Source organism: Monodelphis domestica, chromosome 2, assembly GCF_027887165.1.
Source record: "Monodelphis domestica isolate mMonDom1 chromosome 2, mMonDom1.pri, whole genome shotgun sequence".
NCBI lineage: Eukaryota > Metazoa > Chordata > Mammalia > Didelphimorphia > Didelphidae > Monodelphis > Monodelphis domestica.
Window position 1 is genome coordinate 506,444,772 of NC_077228.1, and position 22,050 is coordinate 506,466,821.

The 22,050-nt window shown below is 36.3% G+C and overlaps 1 protein-coding gene and 1 long non-coding RNA gene across 2 annotated transcripts in view; both read left to right on the plus strand.

Moving 5' to 3' along the window:
- Positions 1-19,470, plus strand: part of LOC130457537 (uncharacterized) — a 39,949-nt gene extending 20,479 nt beyond the window's left edge. The window contains exons 1-2 of the long non-coding RNA XR_008916826.1: positions 1-10,205; positions 16,293-19,470. The exon at positions 1-10,205 is cut by the window's left edge and continues 20,479 nt beyond it. This is a non-coding gene — a long non-coding RNA (uncharacterized LOC130457537). The remainder of the gene's footprint in view (positions 10,206-16,292) is intronic.
- Positions 1-22,050, plus strand: part of NLK (nemo like kinase) — a 141,888-nt gene that overhangs the window by 22,201 nt on the left and 97,637 nt on the right. The gene's annotated exons all lie outside the window — the stretch shown is intronic.

Below are 22,050 nucleotides of genomic sequence, written 5' to 3' on the forward strand. Positions count from 1 at the left end.
ACAAATAATTCCAATAATGTTTGAGCTCCCCAGTATAAAACTTAACCAAGACAGAAGAACATTGTCATTGTTTGTTTTCTGATATCCTAGATTTAGAGCTGGAAGTATCTTAGAAGCCATAGAGTTCAATTCCCCCATATTAAAAATGGAGGCTGAGTTCCAGAGAAATAAGGTGACTTGCTCAGTTACACTGGTAAATAAAGCTAGGTTCAACCTTATCTCTGTATCTCTAGTCCTACTGTCTCTAAACCTGTACTTTTCCCCCTACTATATTGCCTATGCAGCTTCTGTGTGAAGATTACCTTAGTCCAGGTTCAGACTACCTAAGCCTTCCTCAGTGTTTTGTTACCTTGATGGTCAAGAAGGCTCCTTTGTGTCCAGCAAAAATTGCCAGGTTTGAGCCTATTTCAGTTTTTGGTGGATATGAAGGACAAGTGATCGCTTTACTTATTAAAACCCCACAAATACTTGAAGGCAGTAATAAAGTCATTAAAAAAAAATTAGTGTACTTTTTTGTTGCTGCTGTTGTTTTATCAAACTGTCAAATGAAGGGATTTCCTGCCAAGATAACTATCATGAATCAGCAGTAAAAATACATAGTAAAATATTTGAGGCTTTTTAGTTCACATCCAAAGGGGAAAATAAGCATAAATAAATTGAAGATGATTTAGAAACATCAAATTGTAGAATCTTATTTGGAAAGGATCTTAGCATCTTGTCCAGGCCTAGCTCATGAATAAATCTCCCTCTCATAGCATTGTTAGCTAGTTTTTGTTTGAATTATACTTTTTTTTTTTAGCCCTTACCTTCCGTCTTGAAGTCAGTACTGTGTATTGGCTCCAAGGCAGAAGAGTGGTAAGGGCTAGGCAATGGGGGTCAAGTGACTTGCCCAGGGTCACACAGCTGGAAGTGTCTGAGGCCAGATTTGAACCTAGGACCTCCTGTCTCTAGTACTGGCTCTCAATCCACTGAGCTACCCAGCTGCCCCCATACTTTTTTTTTTTTATACACTCATTTACTAATTGTATTCCTTAACCTAGTACTTGTTTTCCAAAAGCACAAACATTATGGTATAGCTGCCTTTCTTACTCAACTCTGATTTTTTTTATTTTTTAATCATTAAAGGGGCAGCTACATAGCAGAGTGCATAGAGCTCCAGGTCTGGAAGTGGGAGGACTTGGGTTCAAATGTGGCCTCAAACATTTTCTAACTGTGTAACCCTGGGCAAGTCACTTAACCTCGATTGCCCTTGCTGCCTTTCTGTCTTAGAATTGATATGTTGTAAGGGTTTTTAAAAATTCATTGAAGTTCTGGTCTAGGATGAAGTACCCTGGCACCTAGAAGTACTTTCTTGTTCTGTCTTCCTTTTATCTAGGAAAAGAAATGAGTTCCTGCTTGCTTTTGTAAGACACATTCTAAAAGATATTGTTAGTTTTATCCTCTATATATCAAAGTTTCTGTTTATAGAATAGATATTCATATATTGTATCACTATTATATATATATGTTTTATACACTCATGTGTATAAATAAATTTTTAATACTTTTAAAGGAATAAATAATAATAATACTTGTCTCCCTATTCTCTTTTCCTTCGTACCAGGGGTTAGCCATGGCAGAGAAAGAGAAGGAAACCTAAGAAATGAATAAACTTAGTGAAATAGAGGAGAATTGATTTGCTTAATTGAAAAATTAAAGAAAGGTTAAGGTGAGACAACTACATGGAAGCTGCCTTTTCCTGCATCTTCCTTTGAAAGGAGACTCCCATTTCATAAAGTTGGGGAGACTGACCAACTCACTGTTCCTCATTCGTGCCATTCCAGCCAGGAACTGAGCCTGAATGCATCCTTCTTCAGAAGACCATTGTTCCCTATCTTTCTGTTGCTGGAAGCATCTCTTCCCTTCTTCCCCATTAAACTTTGCCCTATTTCTACCCCCACTCCTCCAAAAAAAATTACCTTGTTTTTACTTAGTACATGTTTTGCTTTTGTCAACCCTTTGAGGTTTACTGTTTATGTCTTAATAAACCTAGCTAAATTCAAAAAGGTTTATCAACAAATGCCCAGCTAATAAGGGATGAAATCTTGGGTAACTCGGAAGATTATTTATGAAAATGCAGCATAAATTTTTTAAAAAACATTACTTTCTGCCTGAGTATCAATTCTAAGACAGAATTAGATCAAGGACTAGGTAATCAAGGTTAAGTACTTGCCCAGGGTCACATAGCTAGGAAGTGTCTGAGGCCAGATATAAACCTAGATCCTCCCAACTCTAGGTCTGGTGCCTTATCTGCTGTGCTACCGAGCTGCCCCAAACTAATTCTTTTTTAGAAGAATGTCTAGAGCTGAGAGATTTAACAGTGGTCAGAGAGTTATAGTGTACCTTGCCTTCAAATGATATTACCCCCAAAGCTCTGCTTTTGTAAATACCTACTTTCTTCCTCATAAGCACTTGGGTAGCAAATGTTACTAGGATAAAGGGCTTTTGAGGGAAAATTGGTTCATTGGTTTAAATTGTACCTTATTAGTCACCTTTTTCCAGAACACAGAGTAGGAGATAGAAATAAGATCACAGTGAAGACTCCAAACTAGCTGGGCATACATGTTCTGTAGCATTCTGAGAGCATGTAGACAGTGCAGTACTAGTGGTCACATTCTTTAGCTATCTTCTGGAGGTGGAAGTTATCTTCATTTTGATAGAGGAGCTCTGTGATAGCACAGGCTCCCTTCACCTAATTTCCCAAGACCATAGGACCTCGAGCAAAATGTTTCCCAGCCTCTTTAAGATAGATTATCTGATTTGTTAAATGTTGACATAAAATATCTAGATTTTGACAAGTCATTTGACAGTTTCTTATGACACACTTTTGAACTAGACAAAGAAAGTGGCCTGGATAGTAGTTCTGGGTAGATTTCTACCTGATTGAATAATTCTCTGGGGCCAAAGGGTTTTCAAGAGATTGAAGTCAGTTAGCCAGAGAAAGGAAAGACTGATATGATGTCAGCAAAATTCTAATCCTTGATCCTGACAGTTTAAATGAAGTTGGAAAAGATATGCTTATCTGAAAGTGGGGAAGATGAGCTGAGACACTGGATGATAGATTCTGGATTCAGAATTGCTAGAAACTGAAATCAACAAGATGCAGTTTTGCAAGAGAGTAGAGGACTCAGGAAGAACCTTGAGGGATCCCCATCATCAGGGAGCACAATATGTATGATTACCCAGAAAGGGAAGTGAGAAGGGGCTAGACAGAAAAGAGAGTATCTAGGCAGACAGAGGTATCAAACACTATCAGATGGTATAGGCTGGATATATGGGCTGAAAAAAAGACCATCAGATTTAGTGATTGAGAGATCATTTTGGAAAGCAGTTTCAGTGGATTGATGAGGATGAAAGCTGTATTGCAAAGGAATGAGGGATGGGCAAAAGGAGAAGTGGTAGTATGGGGGTATTGATAACTTTTTCTATAAGTTTGGCTAAAAGTATGCTTTTTCTTGGTCTGTCTTCTTCACCTTTCGGCAACATTTTATATTGCTGATTGTCTCTTCTTTGAATCAGTCCCTCCCCTGTCTTGTGTGACAGGATATTATCATCCTGATTCTCCTGCTTTTTACTTCTCTCCCCTCACTGGATATACTCTATAAAGCTTAGTCCTTGCTCTCATTTTCTTCTTGACACTTGATCTACCAGAGAACTCTATCATGAGAAGCATAATGAAGCTGCTCAGTGATTGTAGTCAGAGGATCGAGTCTGAAGCACATCTCAGTTACTTAATCTTTGCATGACCTTAGCCAAAGCATTTAGCCCGTTGCCCTCACTTTCCTCATCTGTAAAAGGAGGGAGTTTAGGGACTAGATCTCCAAGGTCCTTTCCAGTTCTATATCTGTATTCTTGAGATTTCTATTCATGGCTTCTAGTCCAAACAAGAACTGTTTTCCCTATTTACACTCTGCTTACCTCTACATTTCCAAAACTGAACATTTCTCAAAAAAATCACTTCTCAGTGGGAATTGGACCCTTTGGGAGCCAACTGACTCAGCAGGGAATACTATTCTTGGGAAAAGATGGAATGCTATAGATTATACAGTAATATGAATAGATGTATTCAAAACAGGTGGTTGTGATTTTTTTCTTTTAAAGATTCATTTTTTAGAATACTACTTAGCTTCCTTCATAACTCTTCCCTTCCCAGACTCTGAGAGACATCCTTTCTAAGATTTTTTTTTTTTTTAGAGAAAGAAGAGGGGAGGAAACTAACAAAAACAAATCAATACATGGAAGAAATCAGATTTTTATGTAATGATTTACACCCATGTGGAAACCTCTGCAAAGGAGAAAGGGAACAGGATCTACTTATAACTAACTATTCTTTGGATCCACAGAATCCTTATTCTTTATTAAAAAAACAACAACCCTGGCCTTCTGTCTCAGAATTGCTTAGAAAGGCTGAGAAGAAGGATTAAGCATTTGGGGTTAAGTGACTTGCCCAGGGTCACATAGCTAGGAAGGGTCTGAATCTCTTCTTTATGATCAGAATGGATTGTTGGCTGGCCAGACTCCAAGTGGCAGGATATCTCTAGCGAAGTGTCCCACGGATCTTTTCTCAGCTCTGTTTTATCAAAGTCATGGATAAAGGATAAATGGTATGCTCAGCAGATTTATAAGTGACATCTAGATGGGAGGGATAGTAAACAGTGGATATTTAAGTCAAGATCCAAAAAGATCGTAAACTACAGAATTGAGCTAAATTAATAGATGAAAAAGTTGTAAAGTCTTATACACAGGTACAAAAAAAACCCAACTTCACAAATGCAGAATGAAAAAGGGGCAACTAAATTGTAATTTGTCTGAAGATTTCTATAGATTTACTGAATTGCTACCTCAACATGTCAGCAGTGTCAGCAACCAAAAAAGCTAATTGGATCTCAAGCTATACTAAGGAAGACATAGCTTCCAGGAACAAAGGGGAGGTTGGAGGGAACATTTATTAAGTGACGACACTGTGCCAGGCACGTGCTAAATTCTTTGGAAATATTAATCTCATTCAATCTTTAACAACTTTGGGATGTAGGTACTGTGTTATCTTCATTTTTAGTAGAGGAAGCCAAGGCAGACAGGTTAAGTGACTTCTCGGGGTCACACAAGTGGAGTGAGAGAGACTGGATTTGAACTCAAGGCTTCTCGACTCCAGGCCTGGTGCACTGTTCATTGTGCCTTCAGCTGCCAAGGAGATGAGATAATGGTTCCTCTATACACTCCTAGCAGCACGTGTGAAGTATTTCCTTTTGGGTACCACAATTTAGGAAGGACAGTGTTACACTAGAGAGCATCCAGAGAAGGATAATAATATGGATATTGGTGGATTTTAGCCTGGAAAAGAGAAGACTTGCAGGAGGGCAGTGGGACTTGATAACTGTGTTCAAATATTTAAAAGGCTTATCATGTGGGAGAAAGCAGATTTAGAACTAAAAGGGACCTCAGGGACCATTTAATCCCAGCATCTTCTTTTTATAGATGAGGAAACTGAGGCCAAAGGAAGTTAAATGATTTGCCCAAAGTCACACAAACAATAGGGAAGCATCAGAGGTACAATTTGAATCCAAGTCCTTTGACACCAGAAGCACATTGTAGTGTTTTTTTTCCCCTATACCATACTTTGCCTGGCTCTGTTTGGCCTTGATCACAAAAAGGCAAATTTAGGCTTGATTAGATAAAAGCTTGCTAGAGATGAGAGATGTCCAAAAGTAGAAGGGACTTCCTCTGGAGGTGCTGGTTTCCCTCAGTGGAAGTCTTCATTTACCAACCGGATAATGACCAGTTACCAGGACCAAATGACTAGCATGAACTCAACTGATTGACATATTAAAGTGAAGTTAGGGGTGTTAGAATGAAGTTTTATCATAATGTCTGTTACAAATTTCACTTTAAACAAGGTAAGGTACTTACTATCCCTCTTTGGCTACCTGAACTTAATCACACTTGAACTATGGATTTTTTAAATTGACTGTTTTGGCTATAACTGTGTTATCTCCCTCATTAAAAGTTTATTTTACTGATTTTATATGAACTGACAGGCAAAAGGATTTAAGAAAGTATTCAAAAGCGGTATGTTAGCATCATACTGGATTGGACTGCTGACTAAAGGTGTATTTGACATTATTCCAGTGCGAAATGTGCAACTGATGCTTTTACAAGAAGCCTAAAACTGGACAGGCAGTGCTTGCAGCCAGGAGGTAATTTGAATTTAAACACAAGTATTTACTACTAGTCAAGAAGAGGAACCTTCGTCAGTAGATGGATGAAGAAAGATTTGTACCACATCTTCTTATGATGTATATCCACAATTTATGCTTTAAGTTTCTACATATTCATTCTAATTTAAACAATAAGTGTTTTTTGACTGACTTGTATCTATTTAGGATGTTGATATGACTTGAAGCTGTGAATGGGTTTATCATTGTTACATAAAGTTCATTTTATGAATGAAATTGTCATAATTTTAAATATAATAGTTAGAGCTACCTCCCCTCCCCCCCTTCATGAGGAAACAGAACTAAATAGAAATATGTGAAGGGGACACTTTTCAGTTTTTTGTTTTTCAGATGTGCCTTCTTTAATGAGTTATTTGGGGAAGAGTTTTTTTTTTTTATTTCTTGTCCTTAAGCCATTTGGGTTACAGCAGGTTTTCCAGTAATCCGATCTCAGTTTAAAGATCTTTTATTTTGAAAAGAATGAAATTTAGTTTGTGAATGAAAAGATTTCTTGAATATACACGTTATGAAAATTGAAACAGTGGAGGGAGAGCTTTGTTGTTTTCCAACAAACAAGTTGTTTTCCCCCCATCTGGCATTTCTTGTCTAAGAATTCCAGAAGTTGGAAAGGTAACTTTCACGTTTAGCACATCTGTTTTTGGAAAATCCAGATTTAATTATAAGAGTAAAATTGAGAGACTCTTATGGTTTTTAAACCAGAGGCAAGAATGAAATGTGGGGGGAAATACCTGTCACTGCTACATGCAATTTGTTCTAACACCTGCCCTATTAGCCTAGTTCTGGGCCCCAAAGTAGCAATTTAACACAAATCTCACCCAGAGCATATGCTGCCATCACTTCCCTCTTCCTCCTCCTCTTCTAAATTAGCAGGTATAGAAAAGAGGACCGAATGGAAAATGTGTGTGTGTGTCTGTTTCTCTCCATGTCCATTACTTCCCCCGCCCCCCATTGTTCCTTCTGGTGGTTTTGTTTGTTTGTTTGTTTTGGTGAAGGTAGTGGAATGGAGAGGGAGGCTGTCTTAGTGACCATAAAAAACAGCTTTTATGACCCTGAGCCAAGTTTCCCTGCTGTCTGTCTCTTTCTAGCTTGCCTTTTGCTTTGCTCATTTATTTCCTATGGAAATAACAAAGTATACATGTTCTCCACTTTCCTTTCCTTTTCCCCCATCATCCTTCAGCCTCTTCAACAAGAGTCATTCCTGGAATTAATGCCTAGAAACATCTAAATAATGACTGTTTTTTTTACCTTTGATAGCTATCTGGCACTAAAAATGTGTTCTAAAAAGGTTAATTTAGAAATGGGAGAATTAGGTCAATAGATCAGTTTGATGTAGAAAATGCTGTTAGATTAAACTTTCCATCAGTAGGATGGAAGAAACTCTGTTCAATTTAATTGGATTTTTAAATTTACCTAAATTTCTCCTGCTCCTTTCCCAAATATTCAGAATCCTGCCATTTTAAAATACTATCATGTTTTGTTTGCTAAGGAGTATTGTAAGTAAACCATGTTGGAGATTAATAATCTCAACCTACCTTAAGATATTTTCAAAAGCTTGAGATAATAATATTATTGACTTCTAAATCTCTCAGGCCAAATGCATTTTATAATATTAACCTTGCCATTTTCTGGAAATTATGTGTTATATGTTATTCTCCTGAGTTCTTTCCCCTTGGGTACATAGGTAAAAAAATTAATATATGGAAAGGAGAGGTAAATACATATTTATAAAATTGTTATGCCCTTTCCCAAGTATTTTATTTCTAGGATTTGAGGTTTAAAGTTGATTATAAAAATGTCTTACCTTAAAATATTTCTTTTTAAACATTAAAGATAATGTGAATAAGCCAAAAAAAAAAAGCATCATTGAGTGAAGCTTATTAACACCTCTCTATTCATCCCATGAGCTGTAATTACAAAACAGTGTGTTGATTCAGCCCAGGAAGCATACATCATCCTTCCTTCCCCACCCCCCTCCCCCAGCAATATACTTGATTATTTGGGGGAAGCCACCTGAATGTGAATGTAGATTATAGCATATCTAATAATGGGAACTTAAAGTATACTCATTAAAAGATGGTTCCTAAAATAAGCAATGTCTCTTTAATATACTGAAGGAAAAAGGACTGATTTTAATATAGTCTTTTTTTTTTTCCAAAATGAGCTGATACTTATGTTAATCCCAGCTAGGCAAATGTAAAATCTCTTTTGGTTGTCATTTAAGTGAAGAACATATTACCTTGATCAGAATTTTCCCATCTCTGGTTCTAAAATTGGGTAGTATATTCTCTCTAACCATAATTTTATAAAAATAAATACAGGAAAAAAAACCCTATAAAGACTACCTACCTATTTTCACTCTTTAAAAAAACAAAAAACCCTTACCTTCAGTCTTAAAACCAATATCAAGGCAGAAGAGTGGTCAGGGGTAGGCAGGTAGGGTTAAGTGATTTGTCCAGGATCACACAGCCAGAAAGTGTAGCCACCTAGCTGCCCCTGCCTACCTACTTTTGATAAAAACTGGACCTGGACTCCCCCCTCCAGAATGCAGCCAAAAGTCCATATGATCTAACCAGCTTTATAGCACCAGTAGAATAAAATGTATCTGAATTTGATTGTATTGAGTATTTTGAAACACCTTAATATTTCTTCAGATTGAGTGTGCCTCTCACCAAAGATCTAGGTATTGATCACATCCAGTCATTTTTTCCTCCTGAATTGTTTATGTATCCTTCCTTTTGTTTCCATTCCTCTTGCCTCCCCTGTGGTTCTTTTTTTTTTAATCCATAACTTCCACTTTAGAATCAATATTGTGTATTGGTTCTAAGGCAGAATTGCAAGGGCAGGGGTCCCCAAACTTTTTACACAGGGAGCCAGTTCACTGTCCCTCAGACCGTTGGAGGGCCACACTATAAAACCCTAACCCTAACGGGGCAGCAGTATGCACAGTGCAGAATCTCCTCCCCCAGATCGCCGCTCACCATGCCGATGTCTTCCATTGTGCAGCCACATAATCCTTTGCAGGGCGCCTTGTTCTAAGGCACCACACAAAGGATTATGTCACCGGAAGTAGTACTGTACGTGAGCAACACTGCGCTTTGCAGCACCACAGTGCTCCTCTCACCACCAATGAAAGAGGTACCCCTTCTGGAAGTGGGGTGGGTGGCCGGATACATGACCTTTGGGGACCCCTGAGCTAGACAATGGGGTTAAGTGACTTGCCCAGGGTCACACAGCTAGAAAGTGTCTGAGGTTAGATTTGAACCCAGGACCTCCTGTCTCCAGTGAGCCATCCAGCTGCCCCCCATCCCCCCGTAGTTCTTAACAGGCTTTATGACCTCATGCTTAAACTGTTACCAGCTTCTTCCTGGATTTTCCTGTTTCTTCTCTACCTACTCTAGCCCATTTGTTCATTGCTGCCAGATTCATCTTCCTAAAGTTATACTTTGTTCATCTTATTCTTCTGTTTAAGAACCTTTTAGGACTCATTCTTGTTAATAGGCTCCTTCACTTGCTCTTAATCTCCCCAGTCTAGTTCCAATCTACCTTTTCAGCTTTATCTCCTACTCTTCCTGTAGATTTTGAGCTCCATTCAAGCTAGGGCCTGTTTCTGCCAACACATTTTTATTGACATTCTAGTCACCTCAGATGACCTCTCTCTGACAGAATTTTATGCATCCAACTCAAATCCCACCTCCTTTGTAATAGCTTTTGGGCCTCTTGAATAGGAAGTGCTTTCTTCTCCCTATGCCCACCCCAATAACAGTCATTGTAGGTTCTGGACATTGGGCAGTCTGCAACACTTGCTGACATTAGTGATGAGTCACATTTGTCTTTCCTCCCCAAACAGATTTAAAGTTCCTTCAGGTCAGACTTCATCTTTTGCTCAACTCAGTAAACATTTAAGCACCTTCCATGAGCAGTTTTCCCTGCTGGGTAAGTGAAAAAATGAAACTAGCCATTGTCTTTGTCCATTAGAAACTGAATCTAGTAGAGAAAGCTAGAAAATGGACATGCAAATAAGCATAATATAAATGAGGCTATAAATAGGTATAGGAAACGGATCCAGAACTTAAAGAAAGGGATCATAGAGCAGGGGGAAAGAGGGAGAGACCTCATAGAAAAGGGCATAGCACTTGAGCTGGACTTGGAACTAAGGGAAGGGTTTCAGCAAAAAGAAATTGAGGAGGAACTGCATGGTGAGTAGTTCCTTATTAAATACTTGATTAGATTTTATGGCCTTTGGCTAGGGGAGATCCCTATTTTTCTTTACATAACATAAGCTAATTTCAAATTTCTAAGCTAGAAATCAATTTTTTACAATTTTAGATGGCCTAGAGTGGGAGGAAGCTTTCTGCATCACTGGAGGAAGTTTTCCCACTAGTAGTCTCTTATACCTACGAAAACTACAGGCCCAGACCAACCTTTCCCCACCCAATCTTTTTCCAAGCCAAGACCATTCCCTGTCTTGGGTGAGTCATAAAAGAAATATCTTAGTTTATAAATAATAGAGGTTAAGATGGGAATGAGAGATCATTTAAATTTAGGGACAATTAATCTTGGTTAGGGAAGGATGTGGTTAGCCTGTTACCTGGGATCTTGAGCAAGTGAAAGAATTAAATCTCCTGTCTATAACTAGTACTCGTGGTCCAGTGAGGGGACAATGCTCCTGCAAAAACTAAGATAACAACAGTTCCCCTTTCAGTTAGCTGGCAGTTTTATGGGGAGGATTAGGGAGCTTTGTCTTTGATTCATTTGCCCTATATGTGGAAATTGGTTGGCCCATGTAGTCTTGTTCCGAAGACTGAAACTTTATGTATAAAAACACCTAAACTGTTAGAACTGGTTGCTTGTGAGTTAGTTATTCTTAATGATGGTTTTGTTCAAGTAGACTGATTCCTTGTAGTAAGTAATCAGTGTTTCTTTTAGCTCTGATTTTTAAAGAATAAGTGATAATGTTGCATATGCTAGAGGGGGTGATTAGAAAGAAACATAAAAAGGCTTTTCAGGACATCCACCTTTAGAAAAAGGTATTCTGGAGAGGGCCATATTTGGCAGCTGAACAAGATGTGAATAAAGCTTACCTTTGAAGAACATGATCATTAACCCCTTCATAAAGAGAATGTGATTACTTCTTACATCATTGCAGGGGAAAAGTAGCCATAGTCAGACTTTTCAGGTTCATTTAAAAGTTACTTATTACAAAGTTGTTTATTCAGTGTCAATACCCCCAAATAAATTCTATTCTCTAAGCAGGTCATCTGTCAGGAGCATTGGTTGGTATAGAATCTTTTATATTTGTAATAACTAAAAGCTTGTCAGATCCCCCACAATGTACAGGTATCCCTTCCATAGTTCAACTCCCCCCCCCCCCATCACAGTAATAATATATTGTGGGTTGGCATAAGAAATTAATGACAATTTTGGGGAGAATCTTTCAGAAGCCACAGAGGACACAATGCAGGCCAGCAGATGACAGAAAAATTTCTGAGTTTAGAAACTCAGGAATTCATAAAATAAATGTATAGTATTGTATAATGTCAGCATTTTTATCTTCTAATACCATAAATATGCACAATTTCTCTTTTAATCTTAAAATAAGTAAAACATTGAGGTTTGTGAAAAGAAAGTGAAAGCCAGCAAATGAAACATAAAGGCTAGAAATAGAGATATCTCAACATTGACCTACATATAACCTATGACCAAATACTTATTTAAGTCATATTTTACACCAGGTACAAAGACTCAGATTTTTTAGATCACGAGGGTGCCATGCCCCTGGCCCCTGGGATATAAAAAGTTTTTTTTTTTATGGACCTCCCCCCTCCCCCCAAAAATTCTCATCTTGTCAAGGAACACCTTAAATAGACATGATACATCTGTAATATCATAAAACTAGCTTCTAACAGGAAAACTTTTTTAAAATTATTTTCAAAATACCCTAGTTTTTAGACCATCTTTCATAATTGAACAAATGCCTCAGAATATGAAATTCATTGTAGACAACTGAATTGCAAGAAAATCTGTACCTGGCAAAACACAGCTTTATAGGTCCCAGATGCCTAATTATAACTGTAAAATGGTTCTGCTTTGGGCTTATACTTACCTAACTTGATCATCCCCTTCTGTGTCAGCAAGTGGTGTTTTTTGTTGTTTGTGGGGAATGAGAGTAATTGTGGAGTGAAGAAAAATAGTCTTCTCAATCTGTGCTTCTGCAACTCTGTATAGAAGAATCAGTCTGGATTGTAAACTGAAATTGAAGAGCAAAATTTGAAGTTGACCTCTAAAAGTTAAAGGATAAAAAGAGGCTTATTTATCTTTACCAAAAGCTGTCATTTCTGCATTGAGTAGAGTGGTACTTTGTGTTGTAAAAGCTTAGAAATGTAAACAGTTAAGTAAATAACATGTTGGTAATGACTAAGATATGCAGGTGCACATCTCAAATTTTACTTTTATTCTAAAACCTATATCTAAAGTAGTTAAGGAAAATTTGCAGTCCCTTGAATGGCTTTTGCTTGGATTTCTATTGTGATTCTGTTGTGAGTCTTAGTTTCTTGCTTAGCCACATGTATGTACTAAGTATGCATAGGATTGATGATATGTTTGGAATAATAATCACAAGTGATTTAGAAACAATTAAATTTGTTAAGAAAAGGAAATACTTGTGTCTTAATAGTAAAGTTGAATCTTTCCACAAAATATTACTATTACATTTCTCTCTGTGTTATATGGAAAATAATGTATTAAGTCAGGGGTTCTTAATCTTTTTTGTGTGTTGTGGATCCCACTCTGACAGAATGGTGAGGCCCATGATGGATCTCTTCTCTGAATAGTATTTCTGATTATGTTTAAATACAGTTGGCACTTTTAAACAAACACATTCTCAGACAATTTATCCAGTAACAGCAATACTGTATGATGATCAGCCATGAAAGACTTAGATTAAGCAATACAGTGATCCAGGACAATTCTAAAAGACTTAAGACAAAGAATGCTGTCCACTGCCAGAGAAAGAACTGTTGGAGTTGGAAGCCAGATCAAAGCATAAAATTTTTCATTTTAATTTATTTGTATTTTTAATTTGGGGTTTTGGTTTTATCATGAGTATCCTCTTATAACAATGAATGATTTGAAATCTGTTTTACATGGATAACTGAGATCAAAATGCTTATCATCTCCAGGAGGGGGAAGATAAACATTTTAGATTTTATAACTTCAGAAAATTTATGTAGAAAATTGTTATTACGTATAATTGGGAAAACAAAATATCTTTTCAAAAAAACAAAATGTTCTCAGACCCCAGTTCAATTTTAAGTCATCTTTTGGGATATTTGAAGCTGTCTGCATTTTGTTTCAGAATAATGTGAACCAGCCTTTTTTAAAAAGCAGTTTATATTTTCCTCATCTTTGTTAAGGGAAGGCATGAATTTAAATGTTGTTCCCTTTTTTATTAGTGTATATGGTGCTTTTGCATCTGTGTTGGAATGGCACAAAATATAATTCTGAATGGGACTTCATAAAAATCATACAACATGAGAGACTTCTGTATAGATTTCAAATACAAACTTGCTCTTGAAGACGGCTCTGGTTTTATAAGACATTGGATTTTCAAAAATATGGTCACAATAAAACATGCTCATTTTTAATATCCTGCTGACCTTCTAGTAGATAAGTGGTTTCTTTTGTTGCTGTTGTTTTTTTTTAATAGTGTGGAAGTAGCAGAATCAAATGGTGCAGTGAAAAAGCTTTTGATCTGGCTGGTCAAACTGAATTTTAACATTCATTGTGTTGTTGCTTTGTCTTGTCCATAAAATATATTTTTACTAGATATGTTTTTAGTGATGTAAATCAATTTCAATGCATTACAAGTAAGATCTGTTATTATGATAAAATTTCACCTAAAGAATTGCCTTATTCATTGATACATTGAGAAAATTTGAATGTACCTGATTATATTTGAGGCATCATATTCAAGTTTATCATGCTTCTTTTCTTGGCATTAATCTATCGATGACAGCTTTTCTTATAATAAAATTCACCAGGGACAGCTGGGTGGCTCAGTGGATTGAGAGCCAGGCCTAGAGATGGGAGGTCCTAAGTTCAAATCCTGCCTCAGACACTTCCCAGCTGTGTGACCCTGGGCAAGTCACTTGACCCCCATTGCCTAGCCCTTACCACTCTTCTGCCTTGGAGCCAATACCACAGTATTGACTTCAAGACAGAAGGTAAGAGTTTAAAAAATAAAATAAAATTCACCAAAATATATGGAAGCAGGAAATAATCAGTTTTTCAAAAAGTGACTATCTCAATTATCAGTCATAAATTAAGTTAGTTTTCAACTTGTACCAAGGGGAAAACATTACAGATTTTGTTCCCTTTTTTTGTAGTTGTTATATTTAGTGTGAAAAAATGCATGGTCGTTTGGGAAGAAAGGAGGTGGTTAACCCTATTCTTTTTACCTGAGCTCAAGTGCCCTAATTCTGGGTATATTTGTAAAGCACAAGTTGTACTAAGATTCATAGTATTGCAGTATGCCCCTGGGACCGTGGTTCCTTGAAATCAGTGCTGCTTTCTTGTGGTTGTAGAGACTGTCTGGTTAGTTTTAAGATGGTTCACTTGGGGATTTTCAGTCTCTTATCCACAGACAAAATACTGCTTTTGAGCGTTTTGTAAATGTTGAAATTGTACTTCTAGACTGGCAAGTTTATCTGCAGATATTAGGATTTTTTGAAAGTCACAATGGATTTTTTAACTGAAATGGGTTAAAATCACATTTTCCAGCCTCACCTAAAATGCCACCCTATGATAAAGTTTGTGATTTTGTATTGAAGTGGGCTATATCTTAATTTAAGAGTTAGCAGCATGCAGGCACTGTAGTTATTGAATGTTTTAAATTAAAAGCACTTGAGTGTGAAGAAAATAAGCTTTCTTTTTAGGTTGCCAGTATGAATAAAAGGTCTCCTCAGAGTGGGGATGTTACTAACCATTTGACAACCATCTAAACTCCTGTTAGTCGTTAGTCGTCTTAATATGCAAGAAGTTTGTGACTCAAAAAATCTATCAGATTTAGCACCTTAACCTGATAATTAAACTTGCATCAATAGTGCAAATTTAGAAGTCAAAAAGCCTATTTGAGTAATTCAGGGCATCCTGTTTCATTAAGGATATTAATGGACAATTTTAGCCAGATAGGCAAGATATTTCATAAACTAATGGAGAGGTTAGGAAAGAAGCAGTAATACAGACCTTAAGAAAAACCCAAAGGACTTATTAGCAATTGCTACTCATTGAGTAAAGTATTTTAAACGAGATAATACATGGAATGTGCTTTGAAAACTTTAAAATCTATCTATCAGTTATTATCACAGACAAAGCCTTCCTAATTTTAATTGACTACCTCATAACAGGACTTTGTGTGAAAGTATAGGGGTCAGCTCAGCACATCACCTGTTTGACTTGGCTGTCAGCTGTATCCACAGATTGCCATTCAGGGGCATTACCAGACTCATATGCCCCAGTATTTCTTGGGATTGTTCTTGATTATTTAATGGTATACCTCTGAGTTGTACAGCCATCTCATGATCTTACGAATGAGGGGATAGGAAGTATTAGTGACATGAAGTAATTATAAAGCATTGATTGGTCAAGGTGCATTATTTGCAGTAAGCACATACATGGTGGTGTGTGGCTGTGTATCCTAGTAAGATGATGCTGTGTTTTCAGGGAAAAATGTCCCAAAGCGTGGCAGTTCTTTATACATAGAACACTTAAAAATTAACATGATAAGGTGTTTGTTACCATAGAGGTGAAAGGCTTGTAATAATTCAGGGCAGTGTCAGAAAGAAAAGTGATTAAAGTTTTGTTTTTTGCTGGTTCAGCTCTTTTCTACTAAAGCACTTAATATATTTTGGGAGTATAAATTTCCTTCTGAATTAATGTGAACTGATTCTGCTCCACAATCTCAATCCAATTTTCAGTCATTTTGGTTTAAGTGACCTATGATGTTTTTGTTCATTCATTAAGGCAACAGTTCCTGTCTACAAGAAGCTTGAAGTTTAGGAAGATAAGATCACTGTAACACAAAGCTATTTGTGAAGAGGCCTGTATGAAAGAGAATGTACTTCAGCCACAACAAACATGGACGTTTTCAGAGACACATCACTTGAACTAGATTCTGAAGAGGAATGGAATTTTTATACTCTTGTGTATATAGCTGATTGGATATCCCAGATATTCCAGGAGGAGGTGACATAGTACCATGTTCCAAGAACAACTAGGCTTTCGTTTTGACTGAAATGTAGAGAAAATAGTCAGAGATCTGATTTATTGCCAAATCTTGTCAATTCTACCTCCATAATAAATTCCTAAACTCCCTTGTATTCATTTTGTATATTTGATATTAACTTGTGTATGTTCATGTTATTTCCTCTATTTGAATACAAAGTCCTTTAAGGAAGAGACTGTTTTGTTTTTGTATCCCTGGTCCTTAGCCCAGTGCCAGGTACAATTTTCTGTTGTTCAGTTGGTTTAATCTAGTTTAACTCTTCATGACCCCATTTGGGGTTTTGGCAGAGATACTGGAGTGGTTGACCATTTCTTTCTCCAGCTCATTAAACAGAGTTCAGTGACTTGCCCAGAGTCGCATAGCTAGTAAGAGAAGTCTTCCTGATTCCAAGGCGGAAATTCTTAATTATTGAGCGACCTAGCTGCCCCTGGGCACAGAATAACCTCATAACAAATGTTTTTGAAATAACACAGTAGGTACAATTCCAAACCTGGAGTTGAAAGAACGGCATTCAATTTCAGCTTCAGACAAGTCCTAGCTGTGTGACTGGGCAAGTTACTTAACCCCAGTTGCCTAGACTTTACAGCTCTAATGCCTTAGAGAAAAGGTAACAAATAAACAAATGTTTGCTTGATTGATTGCATTTATCTTCTTTCTGCTCACAGGGTCACCCTTAATAGAGTTCTTATCAGCTCTTTCTAGAACTATTGAAGTCATACAAAACACATTTTCATATGTAGTTGTAAAAGAAATAGACAAAAAGAAAAAAAAGTTAAGCTTAAAAGAAGCTAGGTAGCTTAGTGGAGTGAGAACCAGACCCAAAGATAAGAGATCTTGGGTTCAAATATGACCTCAGATACTTTTTAACTGTATAACCTGGGCAAGTTAACACCCATTGTCTAGCCTTTAGCACTCTTCTGCCTTTGAACCAATACTTATATATCAGAGTAGCTAAGTCTTTCACAGTTGATCATTATTATAATGTCGCTATTACTAGGTACAGTGATCTTCTGATTCTGCTCCTCACTTTTCACAAATTCATGTATTCACAGGTTTTTCTGAAACTACTTTGTTCATCATTTCTTATAACACAGTAATAGTCCATCACAATTCCATGCCACAGTTTGTCCAGACATTCCCCACTTGAGGCATCCCCTCAAATTCCAAATCTTTGCCACCAATAGAAGGGTTGTTATAAATATTTTTATACATATAGGTCAGTTTTGGCAAAAGTTTTCCAGTTCACATGCCCAAACTGCAACTTTATGCTGCCTGTGAGCCCCCTGCATTGCCTCAGAGAACAGAAGGAGGAAGTGCTTGCTTTGGGTGGCTGGACAGAGGGGAGAGGCATGCAAAAAATGTCCTTGGGCGCTGGAACAAGGGGGAATGGAGCAGCCCCCTCCATGCTGGCTGAGCACATGTGCCAATACTTCGCCAATGCTAATATAGGTGCTTTCCCTTTTTCTTTGATCTCTTTGGGATATAGACCTAGTAGTGGTATTGCTGGATCAAATAGTATGCACAGTTTTATAGCCTTTGGGAATACGAGTATCCCTTCCACATTGTAACTTTCCCTATTGAGGTTGTGATATATCTTGGGTTGTCATAAGAAATTAAATGGGATTTGGGGGGGAGTTTTGCAGAAGCCATAGACAACACTTGAAGGCCAGCAGGTGATCCAGAAAAGGTTTAGAAACTCAGAAATGTATAAAATATATGTAGAGTATTATATAATATCAACTTATTTTATTTTTAATACCATGAATATATACAATTTCCTTTACCATAAACACCCCATAAAAGAAAAAGAAAAAAATTCAGACTTCTTCTCTGGTATGAAAGGAGAGCTAAAAAATTTTATGCAGATGTTCCAGATTTCAGGGGTACCAGGCCTCTAAACCCTGAGATGTGGAAGGGATACCTGTAGTTCTAAATTATTCTCCAGAATGGTTGAACCTAGTTCACAACTCCACTGACAATGCATTAGTGTTCTAATTTTATCATATCCTCTCCAGCATTTGTCCTTTTCTGTTTTTGTTGTGTTGGCCAATTTGTTAAATGTGAACTGGTATCTCAGAGTTGTTTTGATTTGTATTTTTTCTAATGAGTAGTGATTTAGAGCATCTTTTCATGTTATTGGTGATCATTTTGATTACTTTGCTTGAAAACTTCCCCGTTTCTATCCTTTGACCATTTATCAACTGAGAAATGACTTTTATTTTTAAAAATTTGACTCAGTTCCCGATATAGTTAAGAAATGAAGTCTTTATCAGAGAAACTTGGTGTAAAAGTTCCCACCACCACCACCCTATTTCCTATATTCCTTCTAATTTTGACTACATTTGTTTGTACAAAAGCTTTTTAATTTCAAGTAATCAAAATTATCTTATTTATTTCATGTAATCCCCTTTATCTCTAGTTTGGTCAAAAACTCTTCCCTTTTCCATAGATCTGATAGGTACATTTTTTTTTTCATGCTCCCTTATTTACTTGTGATATTATCCTTTATGCTTAAATCATTTATCCATTTTGACTTTATCTTGGTATCAATGTGAGATGTTGGTCTGCACATAGCTTCTTGCCAAACTATTTTCCAGTTTTCTCAGCAATTTGTCAAGTGTTGAGCTCTTAACCCAGAAGCCTGGATCTTTGAGTTTATCAGACACTAGCTTACTGTGGTCATTTATTACTGTGTATTGTATGCCTAATTTATTCCACTGATCCACCACTCTACTTCTTAGCCAGTACCATATTGTTTTGATGATTACTGCTTTGTAATATAGTTTAAAATCTGGAACTGGTAGGCTGTCTTCCATAAAATTTTTTCTGATTGATTCCCTTAATGTTTTTGACCTTTGGTCTTTCCAAATGATTTTTGCTATTTTTTCCTAACTCTATAAAATAATTCTTTGGTAATTTGATTGCTATGGCTCTGAATGTGTAAATTAACTTAGTTAGAATTGTCATTTTTATCATATTGGCTTGGCCTACCTGTGAGGAATTAGCATTTCTCCAATTGTTTAAATGTCTTTATTTGTGAAAGTGTTTTGTAATAGTTTTCATATAATCTGTGGGTTTCTCTTAGCAGATAGACTCCTAGGCATTATATATTGTTTGCAGTTATTTTAAATGGAATTTCTCTTTCTAGCTCTTCCTGTTGGACTTTGTTGGTCCTCTGTAAAAATGCTGATGCTTTATGTGGATTTATTTTATATCCTGCAACTTTGCTGAAGTTGCTGTTTCAACTAGTTTTTTTGTTGATTCTTTAGGGTTCTCTAAGTATACCAGCATATTATCTGCAAAGAGTGATAGTTTTGTTTCCTCATTGTAGTATCATATTTAATGAATGTTTTGTGTTACTTAAAAGTCAGGTGAAAAATTACAATGAAAACTATGGAAATATATGATGAATTTGGAATTCTGTCATAAAGGATTCTGTTTAACTGAGTGAATATTTCTTGTTAAGATAAAGGCAATGGGGGCAGCTGGGTGGCTCAGTGGATTGAGAGCCAAGCCTAGAGATGGAAGGTCCTAGGTTCAAATCTGACCTCAGACACTTCCTAGCTGTGTGACCCTGAGCGAGTCACTTGGCCCCCATTGCCTAGCCCTTGCCACTCTTCTGCCTTGGAGCCAATACACAGTATTAACTCCAAGATGGAAGGTAAGGGTTTAAAAAAAAAAGATAAAGGCAATAAATTCTAATTAATAGTCACAAGGGACTATAAATTTGGATTCAGTAAAAGATTGACATATATGCACATATGTGTATCATCACTCTTGAGCCAACTAAAGGAGGAACTGTATCAGAATATTTACAGTCTTGTTTTGTAAGATGTAAGTACATATCTTTTGTATTTCAACAAGATTAAAAAAAAATAATGCCTTGGGTGGCAAAGATTTGGTTTTTATTTCTTTAGAGAAGGGAAGTGGGTTATAATTCTTATTTACCATTTACATATTAAAATTTGAACTGACCAGTAGAAAGTCTACTTTGTTTGGACATAAAATGAAATTAAGGTTTCACTGGCATATATAGCAGAATTCTAAGAAGTCTAATTTTAATGCTAATTAAGTATTCCCATAGGTATTTATTCTGAATCATTTAAAACAATTTTTAATAGTCATCTTAACATTTCCAATTTGTTACTTTAAACCAAATTGGGTTGTTTAATTTAGAGGAATAATTACAGGTTTAACACCCCAAGTTCAATATTATTTTAATTATCTCCAGGTTGAGTATGTTTGACTTTTGAAAGTTCTGTTTGTAGGAAAATTCATTTTGTTTTGGTTTTGGGGGGTTTTTTGTTTTGTTTGTTTTTTTAGAAAAATTCAGAACCATACCATTTACTTTCTTTTCTAAGAGTTCATTCTAGATTAAGAGTTCTCAAGCTGGGGTCCATCGACAAATTTCAAGGGGTCCATAAACTTAGATTGAAAAAATGATACCTTTATTTTCATATCTTGTGTTGATTATCCTTTTCATTAATATTCTTATGATATATCTACCAGAAAACCTTTATATCACCTTGACTTCTATCTTTCAACTCCCTTCTCTAAATATTTGATTTTCAGCCTTTTAAAACAGTTTTCTGAGATGTTCACAGGCTTTATCACACCTTACCAAAGGGCTCAAGCTCTATGACCCATGAAAAAAGTAAAGAACCCCGGAAATTAATAAGGCTTTTAGCTTTAAAGATGTGAGGTGTGATTGAAAGAGATTTGAGATTAAAGATTGTTCACTTAGAGGAGTATCACGTTATAAATTACTGAAAGCAATTTAGTTTTTAGGAAATAATTATTTGAAAACAAGTTAATGTAGCTGCTGACTTATATTTAAACAGAAATATAAATTGTTTTTATTTTAATTGCTTCATAAACTTAAGGCTGCAACTTCTTTTCATTATTTAACACAATCTATAGTTTTGTGTTTTTTTAATTATCTACAGTTATATATATATATATGTAAGTTTACAGAAAAACTTTTACTCTTCTTACCTAATAGAAAAATTACAGATTTTTTTTATATAGTTGCAAGACTTTTTCTTAAAATTAATTAAACATAGTAACATGTCTTCTTGGATTGTATAAAAATAAAGATAGCAGGTTTGTGGGACCCCTTTCCTTTCTACTGGGAGACTGGCAAGTTGTAATTTCATGGAGTTTAATCCAAGCACAACTAGGGGGTGCTGGGTAAAGCCCTTTCTTGACCCTTCTTTTTAAAAATATTCTTTTAACATCTACCAAATATGTCATGCTGACTTAAGAGACATCTTGTAGTGGTTCCCTTTTTTGTCTCTAGGATTTCATGGTATCATCCTTTGAAATGTTGCTGTACTGGAGCCACCCTGTTGGACAAGGACACCTTCTGGAAGATCATAGTATAACTTACTATGTTTCCTTAAGTGTACCTCCCAAAAGGCAAGCCTGTCTATGCAACATAGCAGCCTTTCTGCTATTTCAAGTGTTAAATGAAGATTTTCTGCCTATAGCTACTTT